At 43.4% G+C, this 14,374-nt stretch overlaps 1 protein-coding gene across 1 annotated transcript in view; it reads right to left on the bottom strand.

Annotated features, from left to right (window-relative positions):
- Window positions 1-14,374, bottom strand: part of b4galnt4a (beta-1,4-N-acetyl-galactosaminyl transferase 4a) — a 717,903-nt gene that overhangs the window by 687,560 nt on the left and 15,969 nt on the right.

Raw genomic sequence — 14,374 nt, 5'->3', positions numbered from 1 at the left:
TGGATGCACTATATATATATATATATATATATATAGAGGTCACCATGGCGGATGTTAGCCGACTTGCTGACCAACCACAAGCGTTACCTGGTAGGTAACCACCCATACAATCAGATTGTGATTCAGACTACGAATGCCGTGAATATATACAGTTTACACACTAACTGAACAGCATGGGATCCTAGAAAGTATTCAAATCATCACAACTACTCTGGGCATCTCTCTCCTAGGATGATTCGTGTTGCCGACTTGCTCGCATCGTTTGTGTATTAGCAGCTAAGCGACTGTCTTTCTTCGGAGGTTTCCTTTTGACGATTTGCTGGCCTCATTTGCGTATCCTCAGAGCTGGAGCCCTCACCCCGACTCTACCACTCAGTTCCGGGCCAGACAGAGACACACACTTCCACGCGTAGATGTTTATATATAAGACATATATATGGCTGTTCGAGTTACAAAGACAGAATGAGTCCCAAAAATAGTTGGGATGCCAACCCAGCCAACTCTATTTAATTTCAAAAGCAACAGGGGCACAGTGGTGCTGAAACAAAGAACGCTGGCAGTCATCTCCAGTTCGCCCTCTGGTGGTCGTTCCGAGTGTCAACTGGATGATAACATGCATACAAGATCGCAAGATCACTCCCCACCCTACCCAGAAGGGGTTGGGGTTAGGGTTGATTTCACCCGACAGTATTTTTAGTCAACCAATGAAGAACATGTGTACCAAGTTTCATGAAAATCGCTCCAGCCATTCGGACGTGATGCTGGAACATACACACATTAACTTTTATATATATACAAGGGGGCTCCGCCCCCTGCTCGCTTCGCTCGCCTACCCCCGGCGTTGGGTATCCTGAAATACATTGTTTGTATATCCGTCAGTTGAGCTCGTTCGTTTTGAACCCATGCCTGCTTTGCTTCCGCAGTTTCAGACGCGCGTTTACTTCACTCCGCAGTGGTGCCATTCACAATATGGCGGCGACGCCTGTGCCTTCACTTCGCAGTAGTGCCACTCACAATATGGCGGTGAAGCCTGCGCCTTCCGTACTTTGTGGACCTATGGGGCCTCCGTAGCCTCTTCCGTTTGAATCTGGGCTGCAGCGCAGAGTCCTCTTATTTGTGTGGCTGTGTCGGTAGTCGTTAGCTATGGGCGCGTTGTTGCTTCATTTCTCATTCACGTCAGTTGAGCTCTTTCGTTTTTGGGCCGTGACTCCTTCGTGCGCGGTGGATAAGACTTCGCTTGCGGTTTATGAGACGCTCGCTGTACGCGCCTGCGCAGTATGTCTCATGGTCCCATCGCCATGTCCCTGCGTCCGTGCCATCCGGTTTACCATTCTCGTTTAGTAATATGGATATATACAGATAGGGGAAACCCCTCCTCACTATTTCTGTGATTTCCAAAATACGTAGGAAACCCAAATTTCCCATGCTCATCCTTTACACTGTACTTACAAACGCTAAGTATGTTTCATTTCGTGCCGTGCCCCCGTAACGAAATTTTGAAAATAACGTCTTCTTTTTGGCGGTTCTCACCATTATGCCATAAAGGAAGTTTCAGAACTGACCTCTCCTTTTGGAGGTTTCATTCCTTAATTTCCGTTAACAGGGGATTTATTTCATGGCAGAGACCAACAAAGGCCGCCCCCGGTCCCCCTTCCTTTTTCCGCACGGCCGCTCTCCACGCACCTACCACATGGTTGGCTCCATTAACGACATCCCGCGCTCATGTGCCTCCTCACTCGCTTTCTTACTTTCCTCTGCTGTTCGTCGTGCTCACTGCTCCCTTCTTCTTTACTCCACCGTTTCAAGGGTGGAACGACTGCTCATTCTTCTTTCAGAACACCTCTAAACCTCACCCATACTGATTCCCCCATGTGCAGAGCACCGTGGCACAAGTGCTGCGAGATTGTAAGCTCATTGTATGGCATGAATGCACTACGGCACACAGAACAGGTGTTGAGGCTTTAGACAGGACCCTACAAGACATCAGAAACATGACAACAATGATGGGAGGCTTGACAGTCTTGCTGGCTGGACACTTCCGGCAGACCTTACCAGTTGTCCCAAGAGGAACACGCGCATGTCTGAAGTCTTCATACCTATGGCCTAAGACCAACATTCTTACCTTAAGAATAAACATGAGGGTTTATCTTGAACTGCGACAAAAAAGCCGGAGAGTTCGCTGCTCTCCTCATCAAAACAGGTGATGGCAATTTAATTGAACAGAACTGTAAAATCAATGTTTGTAACAATCTCTGTCTCCTGTCACCTTACAAACCCTTATTGAAAATGTTTACCCCAACCTACGAAATCTGCATGAAAAGGACGTCTCATGGTTGAGGGAGAGAGCTATTCTAACACCAAAAAATGACATAACTTCACATATAAACACCATTTTACTTCACCAGCTAACTTCCGAAACAAAAACACATATGTCTGTCGACTGTTGTAGAACTAGAAGATGCGGTGTACTATCTGGTAGAGTTTCTTCACTCTTAATCCTCCGGGCAGGCTTCCGCATACTCTACTTTTGAAGGTCGGCGCACCAATGATGTTACTACGAAACTTACAACCACCAAAACTTTGTAACGGCACCAGGCTTCAGATCAAATCTCTGCACAAGAACCTCATTGATGTAACTATCTTCACTGGAACTGTCTCAGGGGAGACCCTCTCATACCCTCTGACCTCCCATTCCAATTCAAACGCCTCCAATTTCCAATAAGGGTCTGCTTGGCTATGACAATAAATAAGTCACAGGGCCCGACTCTAAAAAAAAAGGTCGGCATTGACTCGACTCAAGATGGCTTCTCACACGGCCGACTGTACGCTAATATGCTCAAGAGTGAGCTCAGCAGACAGCCTGGTCATTTTACAGCCCGAGGGCAGAACTGCAAACCTCGTGGACAAAGAGATCCTTACATCATAAAAATGTGCATTTCTCGTACACGATATTTACAATCATAAATTAAACTCTCAATACTAAAATAAGTGCCTCGCAGTTAGGATATCCGGGTTCGCTTCCTAGGTCCTCCCTGCGTGGAGTTTGCATGTTCTCCCCGTGTCTGCGTGGGTTTCTTCCCACAGTCCAAAGACATGCTGGTTAGGTGCATTGGCGATCCTAAATTGTCCCTGGTGTGTGTGCTTGGTGTGTGTGTGTGTGTGCCCTGCCCGGGGTTTGTTTCCTGCCTTGCGCCCTGTGTTGGCTGGGATCGGGTCCAGCAGACCCCTGTGACCCCGTAGTTAGGATATAGCGGTGTCACGCACGAGTGCTTAGGGAGCCGCGGAAGGACTCTAGAGCGAGCGCGAAACCCGAGGCCAAAAAGGAACGGATGAGACACCTAACTTTTTTTTCTTTATTTTCCTAGAAAGACGGAAACGCCGACACCCTGACAAGGCATCACTACCAACACCTCCCTAAATTTCCCCCGGATGACATCACACTTTTCCCAGAAGACACTGCACCTCCTTACCCAGCAATCCTCTGATTGGGGGCCGGTCCATCCCTATAAAAAGCTCTTCAGTATCCCATGTTTTGTCGAATGTGGAATGTCGATCGGGACACTCTGTAAAAAGTTTATTTTTTGCAAACTGTTCACTATACGGGGCCGGAAACCCCAAACCTTTATCTTGTCTTTGTGCCTTCTTTTACAGCGGGTTGGATAATGGATGGATGGATGGATGGATGGATACTAAAATAAGCCTACGACAATTGCATTGACAATCATGTTACATTATTTTTAAAATGTTTCCTTTTCTTTTTCATAACTTCTTTAACACACCAGCGGGTATTTTGCTAGTTGGCTTATACCACAGAGGAACTAGAGAGGAAGGGGCAGAGCAGACTCTTCTTCCTTAGTAGACTGCATTCTTTTATTGTACAAAGTGACGTCCTTCACATCTTCTAGAACTCTGTGATGAACAGTGTGGTGTGCTGGGTTCAAGAGAGGACCACCAAATCAACAAGCCAAGTAAAGGGCAGGCTCAGTTATGGCACCCATTCTGGGCCCCCTGGAGGTTATAGAGAAGAGAGAGAATTAAAACAAAATGAACTGACATTATGAACAATGCGGCACATCCTCTCTGTGACACATCAACACTGAGTAGTTTCAGCCAATTAATTATTCAGCAGAAGTGGGTCAAGAAACACTACGGGGGCTCCTTAATACCAACAGTAATATGTGTGCATAATGCCCTACTGTGACTGTGACAGCCAAGTCAGAATGTGTTTTTCTTTTGAATTTTTCTTGCTTTATAGTAACTCCAGTGTGAGTTCACACCAAAGTGTGTGAGTGTCTGTATATTTATTTACTTATTTATCTACCGATTTGCATATTTAAATCAAAACCGAGTGCCATTATGAACAATGTGGCACATCCTCTCTGTGACACACCAACACTGAGGACTATCAGCTAACACATCATTCAGAACAAGTGCATCAAGAAACACTACGGGGGCTCCTTAATACCAACAGCAATATGTGTGCATAATGCCCTACTGTGACTGTGACAGCCAAGTCAGAATGTGTTTTTCTTTTGAATTTTTCTTGCTTTATAGTAACTCCAGTGTGAGTTCACACCAAAGTGTGTGAGTGTCTGTATATTTATTTACTTATTTATCTACCGATTTGCATATTTAAATCAAAACCGAGTGCCATTATGAACAATGTGGCACATCCTCTCTGTGACACACCAACACTGAGGACTATCAGCTAACACATCATTCAGAACAAGTGCGTCAAGAAACGCAACGGGGGTCCTTTATACCAACAGCAATGTGCCTGAACAGCATGTCACCAGGACTGGGACTGCCAAGTCAGACATTTGTCTTTCTTTTGATTTTTTCTTGCTTTATAGTAACTCCAGTGTGAGTTCAGACCAAAGTGTGTGTGTGTCTGTATATTTATTTACTTATTTATCTACCATCCATCCATCCATTTTCCAACCCACTGGATCCGAACACAGGGTCACGGGGGTCTGTTGGAGCCAATCCCAGCCAACACAGGAACCAATCCCGGGCAGGGTGCCAACCCTTTGCAGGACACACACAAACACAGCAAGCACACACTAGGGCCAATTTAGAATCGTCAATCCACCTAACCTGCATGTCTTTGGATTGTGGGAGGAAACCCACGCAGACACGGGGAGAACATACAAACTCCACGCAGGGAGGACCCGGGAAGTGAACCCGGGTCTCCTAACTATGAGAGCAGCAGCGCTACAACTGCGCCACCCTTATTTATCTACTGATTTACATATTTAAATCAAAACCGAGTGCCATTATGAACAATGTGGCACATCCTCTCTGTGACGCACCAACACTGAGGACTATCAGCTAACACATCATTCAGAAGAAGTGCATCAAGAAACGCTACGGGGGTCCTTTATACCAACAGCAATGTGGCTGAATAGCACGTCACCAGGACTGGGACTGCCAAGTCAGACATTTTCTTTCTTGTTAAATTTTTCTTCCTTATTAGTCATTCTGGTGTGTGTCCGTGTTTATTTATTTATTTAAAGAGCTTCTCTAAAATGATAAAGTTCTCCCTGGGGACGAATAACATTCTACCTATCAGCTCACCCAATCGAACCTAAGAATAAAAATGTCAAAGCGATGCCGCAGAGCAGTGCTATAGGAGAACCATCTTTGGTTCCCAAAAGGACCATCCAAATCAAGGCTGCAGACAGAACCTGCAGCACTGTATATATTTATTTAGATCCATAACAGCTAACAAAATGAACAGATGACAACAGATTTGTGAAATAACGCTTTGCTAATTTGTAAAATATTGAATTTTTCCATTGCATCAATAAAGTTGCGGTGGGCTGGCGCCCTGCCCGGGGTTTGTTTCCTGCCTTGCGCCCTGTGTTGGCTGAGATTGGCTCCAGCAGACCCCTGTGACCCTGTAGTTAGGATATAGCAGGTGGGATAGTGGCTGGATGGGTGGATCAATAAAGTTTATTGTATGAAGCAAGAGTCCTAAGTTCAGGTTGTCTTGATCTGTTCGCATCCCGGCACTGGAAGCCTACTGCACATTAAAAATGCCCGTTTTGTCCCCATACTTTATGTTTCTTTATTGGGTCATGTGGCTCCTCTTCTTTAACCGGGCACCATTTCATTCAGGGAAGGGTTAGCCAATAAAAGTTGTCATCTTTCATGACTTGTCATCGCATCCATAATAGCTAATGTGGTACAACACCCTACTACTATAGAAAAAAAACAGAAATCTTCAATGTGGCGACCTAGCGGGACATTAACAGGTTAAGAAACCCTGCACTTACAGTATAGCCTGTGTGACTGTATGCAGCGAGAGTCCTTTTAAAATCAGGACCCCATTGGTATTTTGCAAATCTGTTACCATCTACGCATGGTTCTTTAGAGTATGGTGCCTGTTACAGATCTAAATACATACAAGTTTTTTTTCTGGCACTTTCACGTGGATGGGTCTTTTGAGTACCTTTATTTTTAAGAGTGTAGGAACCTTTACAAAGCCCAAAAGAACCAAGTTCACATGCAGTGAATCTTTTTTCTTATTTAAACAGTTCTTTGTCAAGTAATGGATCTACGAGGAACCACACCACCTAGTAGAATGCCGTTAAGCAGACCGTTATTTGTAAGAGTCTCCAGACAGGACCCCTACCTGCACTCCTCTATGCACCACCCCATAACATACGGCAACATTCACTGATAAGCTAAATCCACTTGGGGGACGCTGGGTGCACACAAGGGCCCACTCACACGCATACACTCCCTCTCGCACATTAATCTTTTCTTTTGAACACCTAATCAACCCAAATACTTCATTTCAAAAATCACAGCATTGCCGTTTTAGCCATCAGCCGAACTGATGATCAACAGGCCACACGGCACTGCAAGGAGGGTCCATCAGGGATCCTGAGCTCACACATTCTGCCACCCTTTCTCTGAGCCTTTCTACTCGTTTCCCCGCACACGGACTTGCCATCGTCCTCCAAATGTTCAATCTGTGCAGCCTCACTACATGCGACACAATAACACATTTATACTTTGCCAGCCATACTCACGCAGGCTTGTTTTCATAAAAATATTTTTAAACCTCTGCGTATTCCAAGCACAGAGAAGCTGTACAGAAAATGCACAGGGTGGAATGTCAAAAGTGAGGAAAACAGAAACACAGAATGAGAGGTCGCAGGGAAGTCGAAAACCTTAAGACCTTCATTTCTGTAAGACAGTGAGAAGGGAGAGGAAAACTCGCCTGGATGTTGAGTCTTAATGAAAAGTGGCAAATATAAGCAGACTTGAAAAATTCAGGACTGCCGTTCAGTTTAATTTAGACTTAGAAAGCACAAGTCCATTTCAGAGTGTAATACATTCTGTTATGAAGCTCACTAAGGTTAGGTTATTTTATGGTTATGAGAAAGCCATGTATAGATAGATAGATAGATAGATAGATAGATAGATAGATAGATAGATAGATAGATAGATAGATAGATAGATAGATAGATAGATAGATAGATAGATGTGAAAGGCACTATATAATAGATAGATAGATAGATAGATAGATAGATAGATAGATAGATAGATAGATAGATAGATAGATAGATAGATAGATAGATAGGTGAAAGGCGCTATATAATAGATAGATAGATAGATAGATAGATAGATAGATAGATAGATAGATAGATAGATAGATAGATAGATAGATAGATGTGAAAGGCACTATATAATAGATAGATAGATAGATAGATAGATAGATAGATAGATAGATAGATAGATAGATAGATAGATAGATAGCAAAGGCACTATATAATAGATAGATAGATAGATAGATAGATAGATAGATAGATAGATAGATAGATAGATAGATAGATAGATGTGAAAGGCACTATATAATAGATAGATAGATAGATAGATAGATAGATAGATAGATAGATAGATGTGAAAGGCACTATATAATAGATAGATAGATAGATAGATAGATAGATAGATAGATAGATAGATAGATAGATAGATGTGAAAGGCACTATATAATAATAGATAGATAGATAGATAGATAGATAGATAGATACGTGAAAGGCGCTATATAATAGATAGATAGATAGATAGATAGCAAAGGCACTATATAATAGATAGATAGATAGATAGATAGATAGATAGATAGATAGATAGATAGATAGATAGATAGATGTGAAAGGCACTATATAATAGATAGATAGATAGATAGATAGATAGATAGATAGATAGATAGATAGATAGATAGATAGATAGATGTGAAAGGCACTATATAATAGATAGATAGATAGATAGATAGATAGATAGATAGATAGATAGATAGATAGATAGATAGATAGATAGATAGATAGATGTGAAAGGCACTATATAATAGATAGATAGATAGATAGATAGATAGATAGATAGATAGATAGATAGATAGATAGATAGATACGTGAAAGGCACTATATAATAGATAGATAGATAGATAGATAGATAGATAGATAGATAGATAGATAGATAGATAGATAGATAGATAGCAAAGGCACTATATAATAGATAGATAGATAGATAGATAGATAGATAGATAGATAGATAGATAGATAGATAGATAGATAGATAGATAAAGGCACTATATAATAGATAGACAGTATGGCGTGTTCTACGTATTGCTGTTGGTAAAAAGGGAGTCCAGTTGAGTTTCTTCACACACTCCAGCAGAATAATTCATTGTCTGAAAGGCCCCAGTGTTGGTGTGTCACCGAGAGGTTGTGCAGCATTGTTCACAATTTTGTCCCCCTCTGCTACCTCTAGGGGGTCCAGAGTGTGTCCCATAACTGGCCCTTTTAATTAGCTTGTTGATTCGGTGGTCCTCTCTTTCAGTGATGTCACCAGCCCAGGTTGTCTCCTATGAAAGCAGAGCCTTTCGTTCTATAGCTCCTCTGTGTTTTTAGAACAGTCAAACCTGTCATTAATGAGGACCCCCAAGTACTTGTCGGAGTGGACTACCTCCACGTCCTCTCCTTGAACATTAACCAGACACAGAGTCTCTTTGGTGTGGTGAAAGTCAATAAGCAGTTCTTTGGTTTTGAGGATGTTGAGTTGCAGACAGTTCTCAAAGTTCTCCCCCCTGATTCCTCTCCTCTGTCTCATCCCCCTTATCGTTACCCCCTATAAGTGCAGAATCATCTGAGACTTTGTGCAGGTGACCTGACCTACTTTTATATTTCTAATCTAATATGTAAAGAGAATGAAGACAAAAGCAGACAGGCCTGTTCCTTGTGGTGCTCCAGTGTTGCGCACACAGTCCTTCAGATTCACAAACGGTGGTCTGCCTGACAGATAGTCCATCATCCAGGGTATCACAGGCTCATCCACCTGCAGAGGGTGCAGACCTATAAATACCTGGGAGTGCAGCTGGATGATAAATTGGACTGAACTGCCAATACTGATGCTCTGTGCAAGAGAAGACGGAGCTGACTATACTTCCTTAGAAGGCTGGCGTCCTTCAACATCTGCAATAAGATGCTGCAGATGTTCTATCAGACGGTTGTAGCGAGCGCCCTCTTCTACACGGTGGTGTGCTGGGGAGGCAGCATAAAGAAGAGGGACGCCTCACGCCTGGATAAACTGGTGAGGAAGGCAGGCTCTATTGTAGGCATGGAGTTGGACAGTTTGACATCCATGGCAGGGCGACAGGCGCTGAGCAGACTCCTGTCAATTATGGAGAATCCACTGCATCCACTAAAAAGGATCATCTACAGACAGAGGAGCAGCTTCAGCGACAGACTGCTGTCACCGTCCTGCTCCACTGACAGACTGAGGAGATCGTTCCTCCACCACACTATGCGACTCTTCAATTCCACTCAGGGGGTAAACGTTAATATTATACAAAGTTACTGTCTGTCTGTCTACAGTGCATCCAGAAAGTATTCACAGCACTTCATCACTTTGTCCACATTTTGTTATGTTACAGCCTTATTCCAAAATGGATTAAATTCATTTTTTTTCTCAGAATTCTACACACAACACCCCATAATGACAACATGAAAAAAGTTTACTTGAGATTTTTGCAAATTTATTAAAAACAAAAAAACTGAGAAAGCACATGTACATAAGTATTCACAGTCTTTGCCATGAAGCTCCAAATTGAGCTCAGGTGCCTCCTGTTTCCCCTGATCATCCTTAAGATGTTTCTGCAGCTTCATTGGAGTCCACCTGTGGTAAATTCAGTTGACTGGACATGATTTGGAAAGGCACACACCTGTCTATAGAAGGTCCCACAGTTGACAGTTCATGTCAGAGCACAAACCAAGCATGAAGTCAAAGGAATTGTCTGTAGACCTCCGAGACAGGATTGTCTCAAGGCACAAATCTGGGGAAGGTTACAGAACAATTTTTGCTGCTTTGAAGGTCCCAATGAGCACAGTGGCCTCCATCATCCGTAAGTGGAAGAAGTTCAAAACCACCAGGACTCTTCCTAGAGCTGGCCGGCCATCTAAACTGAGCGATTGGGGGAGAAGGGCCTTAGTCAGGGAGGTGACCAAGAACCCGATGGTCACTCTGTCAGAGTTCCAGAGGTCCTCTGTGGAGAGAGAAGAACCTTCCAGAAGGACAACCATCTCTGCAGCAATCCACCAATCAGGCCTGTATGGTAGAGTGGCCAGACAGAAGCCACTCCTTAGTAAAAGGCACATGGCAGCCCGCCTGGAGTTTGCCAAAAGGCACCTGAAGGACTCTCAGACCATGAGAAAGAAAATTCTCTGGTCTGATGAGACAAAGATGGAACTCTTTGGTGTGAATGCCAGGCGTCACGTTTGGGGGAAACCTGGCACCGCTCATCACCAGGCCAATACCATCCCTACAGTGAAGCATGGTGGTGGCAGCATCATGCTGTGTGATGTTTTTCAGCGGCAGGAACTGGGAGACTAGTCAGGATAAAGGGAAAGATGACTGCAGCAATGTACAGAGACATCCTGGATGAAAACCTGCTCCAGAGCGCTCTTGACCTCAGACTGGGGCGACGGTTCATCTTTCAGCAGGACAACGACCCTAAGCACACAGCCAAGATATCAAAGGAGTAGCTTCAGGACAACTCTGTGAATGTCCTTGAGTGGCCCAGCCAGAGCCCAGACTTGAATCCGATTGAACATCTCTGGAGAGATCTTAAAATGGCTGTGCACCGACGCTTCCCATCCAACCTGATGGAGCTTGAGAGGTGCTGCAAAGAGGAATGGGCGAAACTGGCCAAGGATAGGTGTGCCAAGCTTGTGGCATCATATTCAACAAGACTTGAGGCTGGAATTGCTGCCAAAGTTGCATCGACAAAGTATTGAGCAAAGGCTGTGAATACTTATGGACATGGGATTTCTCAGATTTTTTTATTTTTAATAAATTTGCAAAAATCTCAAGTAAACTTTTTTCATGTTGTCATTATGGGGTGTTGTGTGTAGAATTCTGAGGAAAAAAATGAATTTAATCCATTTTGGAATAAGGCTGTAACATAACAAAATGTGGAAAAAGTGATGTGCTGTGAATACTTTCTGGATGCACTCTATCTATCTATCTATCTATCTATCTATCTATCTATCTATCTATCTATCTATCTATCTATCTATCTATCTATCTATCTTTCTGAGTTTACCCCTCTAACAGGGATGGCTGGATGATATTGAAGGAGCTGCAGAAATCTAAAAACAGAATCCTCACAGCATGGCCAGCTTTTACCATTCTGGGACGGATTCTTTGCATATTAAGTTGGTTCTTTCTGCTTTGAAAAACATCCAAATATGCAGAAAAAAAATATAAATTTTTTAACGCATAGTAGGCGAAATAGTATGAGACTATTCAGAAGTTAGCCTGCAGGAGGAGCTATTGAAAAAGTGATAGAGAAGCAGTGAGAAAAACAGAAAGGGTTTGGCTGTGGTGTTTTCTGATCAGGAGGAGGTTTATGATTGATTTCCACTTCAAAAGGGTCAGGAGGTGCATGAGAATGAAAGGAGGACCCCAGAAATATGCGAGGATTAAGCTTTTGCTTAATCTGAATAGCATGTAGGCTTCACATAGATAATGGAAGACGCAGTTTTGTCCCTATAAGTTAACAAGTTAAAGGAAAGTCCTTAATGGGCTGCCATATTTCTGTATTTCAACAACAAAATGAGCTCAGATTCAAGTTAGACGGCCAGCAAGGAACATGAAATGCAAGACAGAAACACATCACAGGCACAGAGTGTTCTGGCCGTATGTATCTACAGTGTCCTCCACGATGTTTGGGACCCCCCTCCTCAAGACCTGTATTTTTATTGATTTCTCCTTCTGCTCCATAGTTTAACATTACAAATTACGCACTTCAGACATGAATAAAGTGCACCTTCCTGATGTGCAGACATTTCGGTCACACAACTCTAATTCTACATTGTCCCCCCATCTCGGGGTAGAACAATGCTTGGCGTGACCGTCGTTTGTGATTCCTCAGGTGTGTTTCATTGCTTTATAAGATACCTCGGCTTGTTTCTACCCTTTGGAGTTTGTAGCGGCCATTGTTCAACATGAGAACAAGAGCGGAGTCAGTGAAAGTCAAAGGAGACATTATGAGGTTGAAACATAAGAATCAAACCATTGGAGACATCAGTAAGACCTTAGGATGACCAAAATCAACTGCCTGGAATAACATGAAGAAGAAAGAACACACCGGTGGGCTCAGTAATCACAAAGGGACTGGTAGGCCATGGAAGACCTCCACTGATGAGAACAGAAGAAATCCTCACTATGGTCAAAAACAAAAAAGACACCAGTGCTTGTCTGACAGACCAGAAACATTTTTCAGAGGGCAGATGTGTGTGTGTCAGAGATGACTATCAGCAGAAGACTCCATGGACAGAAACACAGAGGACACACTGCAAGGATGGCCAGAGTACAGTTTGAGATAAAGGACTGAAATGAGCCTGCAGAATTCTGGAAAAAGGTCTTGTGGTCAGACGAGACAAAGATGAACCTGATCAGAGTGATGGAAAGAGCAATGTGTGGAAATGCTCAAGATCCAAAGCAGTCCACCTCATCTGTTAAACATGGCGGTGCTGGGGGTGTTATGGCTTGGGCATGGATGGCTGCCATGGGTCCCAACTGGCACACTTCTCTTCATTGATGATATGATTGCTGGCAGCAGTGGCACAGTGAATTCTGAGGTGTGTAGAAACATCTGATCTGCTCAGGTTCTAGTGAATGCCCTCAAACTCACTGGACAGTGCTTCGTCCCACAAAAAGATAATGATTCAAATAGGCAACACAGGAGTTCTTCCAATCTAAAAACTGGAGAATTCTTGAATGGCCAAGCCAGTCACCCTATTTAAACCCAACCGAGCAGGTCTTTCCTATGCTGAAGAGCAAACTTAAGGGGACAAGCCCCCCAGAAAACAAGTGGGAGCTGAAGATGGCTGCATTAGAGTCTTGGCAAGGCAGCACCAGAGGAGACCCTCAGCACCTGCTAATGTCTATGCATCGCAGACTTTAAGAAGTCATGACATGTGAGGGATATGCGACAAAGAACTAAACATGACAACGGCTTTAACAGACCTGCCATTGCCCTGAAATAGGGGGGGCCATGTAGAGAAAGCGGTGTGTGACTGAAATGGCTGCAAATCCCCTTAAATTAAAGTCTGCAATGTGCACTTTAATCACGACGTCTAGATTTCTAATTTTGAAATGTGGAGCAGTGGGGGAAATCAAGGAAAAAATAGGTCTTTGAACCCAAATATTATGGAGGGCACCGTATTGCTGTATTTAGGCAACAGAACGCTCTCAGGTTGAAGTCAGATGTGCAGAAAGGAACATGAACTACTAAACAGAACAGCCTTACGGGCACAGAGTTTTCTAGCCGTGTGTACGCACGTCCAACGTAACGCCTGTGCAACTGTACGAAATTAACAGATACATGCTTACTATTAGCCTTAACGGAACATCCTAGGCCAGTGGTTCTCAACCTGTGGGGTGCGACCCCTGAAGTAAAAAAAAAGGGGGTGCGAAGATATGAAAAAAAGAAAACAAAAATCAAAAATATGAAAAATACATCTATTGACAGCAAAACAAATTAACTTAAAACTACAATCTGATACTAGAAAAATAAATTATAGAGTTAGATAAATGTTGATAAAAGTTAAGTAGGTATAATAAAATATGCATCTATAATATATCCATCCATCCATCCATTTTCCAACCTGCTGAATCCGAACACAGGGTCACAGGGGTCTGCTGGAGCCAATCCCAGCCAGCACAGGGCAGGAACCAGCCCACCGCAGGACACACACAAACACAGCAAGCACACACCAGGGCCAATTTAGAATCACCAATCCACCTAACCTGCATGTCTTTGGACTGTGGGAGGAAACCGGAGCAGACACGGGGAGAACAT

The sequence above is a fragment of the Erpetoichthys calabaricus genome, chromosome 2 (assembly GCF_900747795.2).
Source record: "Erpetoichthys calabaricus chromosome 2, fErpCal1.3, whole genome shotgun sequence".
Classification (NCBI taxonomy): domain Eukaryota; kingdom Metazoa; phylum Chordata; class Cladistia; order Polypteriformes; family Polypteridae; genus Erpetoichthys; species Erpetoichthys calabaricus.
Note: the sequence above shows the minus strand (reverse complement) of the source record. Positions and strands in the feature narration are given on the sequence as shown.